This window comes from Saccostrea cucullata, unplaced genomic scaffold (genome assembly GCF_032062105.1).
Source record: "Saccostrea cucullata isolate Sc308-1 unplaced genomic scaffold, CSIRO_AGI_Scuc_v1 ctg20566, whole genome shotgun sequence".
Taxonomy (NCBI): domain Eukaryota; kingdom Metazoa; phylum Mollusca; class Bivalvia; order Ostreida; family Ostreidae; genus Saccostrea; species Saccostrea cuccullata.
The window spans coordinates 829-7104 of NW_026936253.1; the positions used below are offsets into that span (position 1 = coordinate 829).

At 32.6% G+C, this 6276-nt stretch overlaps 1 long non-coding RNA gene across 1 annotated transcript; it reads right to left on the reverse strand.

Annotated features, from left to right (window-relative positions):
* Positions 1–5177: 5177 nt before the first annotated feature.
* LOC134245098 (uncharacterized) lies at positions 5178–6220 on the reverse strand. Its single transcript, XR_009987352.1, has 3 exons — positions 6138–6220; positions 5771–5901; positions 5178–5324 (listed from the first exon to the last, which is right to left on the reverse strand). It is a non-coding gene; the product is annotated as an uncharacterized LOC134245098 (long non-coding RNA).
* Positions 6221–6276: the final 56 nt, after the last annotated feature.

Genomic DNA, 6276 nt, shown 5'->3' on the forward strand with positions numbered 1-6276 from the left:
AGATAAAAAAAAACTATTTTGATTTTTTTGTTTGATGAGTAACAAATTACCGCTAATCCGTAGAAACGAGCATTTTGTTTTCCGCAAAACGTCTGCACTTTTCCACACTAGGATAACTCCTGCTATATTTTCCATTCCTTAAAGTTATTCCATGCTCATACAGGAAACAGCCTAGATAACCTATCATGAAAATAGAGTAATATGATTCAAATAAAGTAAAACTCCTTTAGTACAAATAAGTGAACATCAAAGGTTTTCGGGCTTCCCGCTAAAATTCTTAACAATTCTTTGTAAATTTGTTACGGTTATCACGCAACTCAATTAGAGATTTGAGGATACAGCCATCTGATTTTGTATTCAATAAGAGTTTAACAAAATGAAATCATACTGACTGTATCGAGTTTTTCAAGATTTGAAAACTTTGATATGTTGAATGAACGATATGGAAATAACGAACAGTATTCTGGAGCTCAAAAGTTCATAGTGCAATAAAGAACTGGAGAAGAGCAAACACGGACCTCAAAAACTACTTTATTCTTACAATTCGTTGTAAAATTTTACAGTTATAATGAACTCTGATATGATATTTTCAGAAATAGCTAGTAGCCCAAATGTTTCCCTGTAGAATTTAAAAATATTAAGTTCAGCATTTTTTGTATTCATTTTTTTTTAAATTAAAAAATTGGATATATTGAATGAACTACTGTACTAGTATATGGAGTAACAAGAGATGTTTGTAAAACCACAAGACGAAAGACCACCTTTAAGCAATCGCTTAATGGTAGCTTAATGGTGACTTAATGGTGGCTTAAAGATGTTAATTCCTTTAAGCCACCATTAAGCCACCATTAAGCTGCAACTTACAGGTGCTTAATGTCCAAACTTCATTAAGCTACCATTAAGCCACCATTAAGCTGAGCTTAATGGTGACTTAATGGTCAACCCTCATTAAACTTTTACGCATCTTATATAGAATCTTTGAACTAACTTTTAGTTATTTTAATATCATTTCCCAAAATCTATTCCAACTCATAATTTTGTCTCGATCATAATTTCTACGAGTTTTTTGTCAACATGCATAAACTTGATCACTGGGAACAAAGTTAGCTAATAGCCACAGGGGCTTGCTCGAGGTGTCTAATTTAAAAAAAAATCATTTACAGTGATAATAAAACAAGACATCCTGTATGAGAACCGTATATTATTTTTTTTTAAATAAATCATTATTAAATGCGTTGTTTTTATTTTTAGTGTATATGATTTTTAAAAATAAATAATTATTACACACCGTGAACAAGTCCTTGTGAAATATCTTAAATTTACAATACCAAAAATCAATTTGTTCTTAAAATTATCTATATTCGTGAACACAAAATATATATTACTTTTTAAAAACAAAATGGTATTTTTATTTCATGTGTTAAAAGAAACATTCTGCTACAGAATTCACAGGAATATAACTATATAATCTCATGAAAAAAAAATCTCTGTCCCTTGTTGGGGGGGGGGGGGGCTACTGGTATACAAATGTTTAGTTTTCAAAGATTGACTTTTACCATGAAAAACTTTTTAATGGCTTTTACATCATGAATAATTCTAATTAATTCGTTAATTTTTTTTAATAATGCAGCGATAAGTATCTGTCAAAATCTAGTCGGTCTTCAATGATTGTTATTTCAAAATCGATTTTCAGAGGAACGGCCGATCAGACTAAACATGACATCCGACCAGATGTATACACATTGAGAAACGGGGTAATATTAACAGATGATCAGTGTACAGTAAACCGACTGGTCAGACAATAGACCTTAATTAGGTGTCCCCCGTCCCCGGTTAACTAACAGGAAACTATACATACACAACGTACGTACACTGACAGATTTTAATGATCAATTATTTTTACAAAATTTAAATTTAATGCAAGCATATCACTAATTAAAAATTATGATTCATCGTAAAAAGTCAATTATTTTGATACCCATTATGATACGAAAAGAATTGAAACTGAATATGATATTCTAAAAAAAGTTTTTGTAAACGTAATTAACCAGGTAACTCTTACGCGAGGATTGTTACTAAATTGTTGACACAGAAACCGTTAATATCCGCAGTATATTAAAAATAATAGTAGAATTTGTTTTTTCCTCTTTTTTTTCGATGATAGATTTTTGGGTTTTATCTATAATTAATTTATTTTCAATCATGATTTAATGCTTACATTTCAAAATTTTCGAATAACAGAGCGAAGAACTCAATCACATAACATCAATCTAAAAGCCGAACTCAGTGTAGAAATATTAATGTGTTATGAGCCTTTCAAAAAGATCCACAAATAAAATTGTTTATATTTTGATTAATAAATCAATTCAACACTTTTGGAAATGTTCAACAAAATACTAGTAAATACCTTTACAAGTCCAAACAAATTTTGAAAAAAATAAAGGTTATATATTTAACATTTTCCTTCTATTATCAAGAGCGGCGATAGCCTAATGGATAAGACGTTCGCCTTGCAACCCTAAGGTCATTGGATCGCGCCCCGACTGAGGCGTTTTTTTTTTATTTTTTAATTTTGAATTTCGTTCTTTTTCATTATTTTTACCAAATCAAGATATGTGCGAACTCTACATTTATAATATTGAAAACAAATCACTATAAAAATAATTTTTCACCCATATAAACAATATTATTATACCTCTATTGATAATGCTCGAATTTGATTGGCTGGTAAGAAAACTTTAAAACACAACAATGACTCCAAATGGTACTGTTTACAGCAATACTGACCTAGGAATCATTGCACGTGGGATATAATGACCCGGTCATTATTTTTAATGACCGCTAAAAATGACCGCTTAATCAAAAATTCGTTTTTGAGTGAAGTTAATGCATAAAATAATAATTATTCGAAAAAAAAAACAACGTTTTTAAAATTGTGCATGGTCTCACTCTGTTTTGCATTACCATACAGAATACGGTAAAATTTTATCGTTACAATATATCGTTTCAATATATCGTTACAATTCAGTTCAATGGAATGTAGAAGCGGCTCTTTAAAGAGTTGAATTCTGCATTACATTTTGACTGAGTAGAGGAAAAGTAATCGTTAGTTATAACAATGTATGTTGCTATCAACCAAAAATTATTTTAATCAGTAAATCATGATGCAAAAACTTACACGACTTGCAGACGTCAATGTAAACAACTACACTATTCAGAGTATACCGAATTCCGATCCCGATCAAAGAAAGAATTGATAACAGTTAGATATTCGTACTTTTCAATATATACATCGGTATAATAAAACAATTAATTACCCCTTGTGAGTTCAACATGGTGAAATAAGGACCCTCGACCCGGCCCACTCGATGACCTGCCCTGACCTCGGCCGCTACGCGGCCTCGGTCAGGTAGGTCACCTCGTGGGGCCCGGTCTGGTTTTTTCACCATGTTGACCTCACATGGGGTAATTAATTGTATTTATCGACTGCGTAATGTGACTTAATGGTGGCGTAATGGTAGCTTAATGGTAGCTTAAAGGAGTTTGGACATTAAGCATCTGTAAGTCTAGCTTAATGGTAGCTTAATGGTGACTTAATGGTGGTCTAAAAGTTACCATTAAGGATCTGTAAGCCACCATTAAGCTACCATTAAGCTACATTCAAGCATCCATTAAGGACTTTGAGTTGGCTTAATGGTAACTTAATGGTGGTGTAAATGTTACTTAAAGGTGCTTAATGGTGACTTAATGGTGACTTAAAGACATTAAACCACCATTAAGGACCTATAAGCCACCATTAGACCGGACTTAAAGGGTGTGTTTCATATTGTGAACACTTATGCCCCTTCCCCCCAAATTAGACTTTTTTAAGTCCAAGAGGACATAATTCTGTCAATAATGGCGCGATCGTACCCAAAACAGAACTAGACGTAGATATTCATCAGATACATCTATATACTATATCTTATTTCAGTATTTGCAACCTCTGCAAAGAAAATGAATGGAAACTGCAAATAATTGGAAAATTTCTAAGTCACAGGGGCAGAACGGCGCGATCGTACACAAAAAAGAACTTGACCTAGATATTCATCTAAAAAAAAATCTGTACTATATTTTATTTCAGTATGTGCAACATCTGCGAAGAAAATGAATGAAAACTATGTGGACCGACAGACCGACATACCATCAGCTGACAGACAGACAGCAGCAAAGCAATATGCCCTCCCTTCTTCGAAGGGGGGCATAAATATATTGGATGATATCTTTAAAACTGAGCTAAACACTCATTTAAGAAAAATGAGAACAAGGGCGAAAGAAAAGCCGGGGTATAAATTTAAGGTTGATGCAGTTAAAAAGCTCTCAACAATATGTATTAGCTTATGAAGTTTAATAACACTATCTTGAATGGTACTTTAAAACTGACCATTTTAAAAGAGTGAGGTCAATATCAAAGTAAAGGTCAAGATCAAAAAATGTTGATGCAGTTGCATAGCTCTTATCAATATCTATCAGCCTATGAAGTTTGATGAAAATATCTTGGATAGTTTTTGAAACTAGCTTCGAACTGAGCTAAAGCAAAGTGTGACGGAAGGACGAAAAGACGGAAGGACGGAAGACGGATATGACAAACACTATATGCCCCGACCATATTCATGGCGTGGCATAACAGACAGTATTCAAGTTCAAAAGTCCACAAAGCAATACAGAATAAAGCAGAGCATTGACTTTATTTTAAGTACGTTTTTGTGTATAAAATTTACTTCATAACAAAGCCTTCATTTTCTGAAAGATGTTTTGTAAAAATTGTTTTCCTATTATATTTGGTAGTAATTCTTGAACAAAAACGTGTATGTTACGAATTCCATAGTCTAAGATATATTTACACGAATTCATTATATGGGTGTAACAATTACAGATACAGCAAATTAATTTCACACATCCCCAGGGCTTTGTTATAACCAAGATTTACTGTATCCATCATTATATTCATCATGTTTATAAAAAGAACTCAATGTGATCTGATTTTCCCCTCTCTTCTTCTCTAGCTTAAATAGTTGCTTGAAACCTAGACATTAAGCACCAAAAATCAAAATTGGCCTCAATGTGCATTCACAATTCATTACAATATAATCTCTAGTCAGTGTAATTTCTTTCTTCCAGCATGTTCTTTTACCTTTTTGGTAGTTGACATTCTTATAAACACTTATTCTTCGATCACCACCACAAATTTGCTCCTCATTTCCGCTGCATTTGGAACTGCATTCTTTGTCTGCTGTTTTGACACTTTGTGAAAGAGAATTCACACAGAAGCATTTACTGGAAGACTACAAAAGAAGCCATTTGTCAATTATCATTAAATTTTAGAGGTTAGACTCCGCTTTCGATTTACGTGATTTTTGAAAAGCTTTCATTCTAGTCTATTACATATAGTCAAGATTATGAATTATATTTAAACACAGTAAACTATATGTAATATTCAGAATGATGCTTCATTAACGAGCACAAGCAAAGCCAACAGAGAGCAAAATTACCAAAAAAAAAAATCCCAACAGGAATAAGCTCTATTCAGAATCTTTCAGAAGATCGAAGGTCATAAACGAAATATATTTGGAATGAAAAGCTCTCAAAATGTTTTATGCTGGTGATATTTTGGCAACTAAAGTTGAGGATACAGTAAAGTTGATCTTCACTTTTTTAAACAATGCAAAAACAATATTCAGCGAAAGATTTTTTTCATAAAGCAATGCATCATGAACATACGAATAATAACCTTCAAACCGTAGAACTGAGTATCCTGATGTTGACAGAATTCCTTACAATTTTCCACAGTCATAGAATCTGATGTATTATGTTTCCCGTTCAATGTCTTACTTGACTGATCTTGGAAGCATCCTACATACCCTGTGAAAATTAGAATAATAAATATAAAAGATAGGAATTCTTAAATCGTAGATTTGATCATGAATGCCAGAAAAAGGGTCAAGCCTTATATTAATTGTAAGGCCTGCTAATTTATTCTATTTCAAAGGTTCAAATTAATATCATAAAATAATTATGAGCACTGTTCTTATCAATAACATGTTTCAAAGATATTCAGTTTCCAGTGAGCTTTTTAGAAAATTGATCCGGCACTTTACCTTTGTCGTAGTTTCGATTTATATACAGACTTATCCTCCAATGTCCTCCGCAAAACTCATTTCCATTTCCAGAGCACAGATGACTACATTCTATCTCTCCCTTTCGAACCGTTCTTCCTCGATCACCACATAAACACTG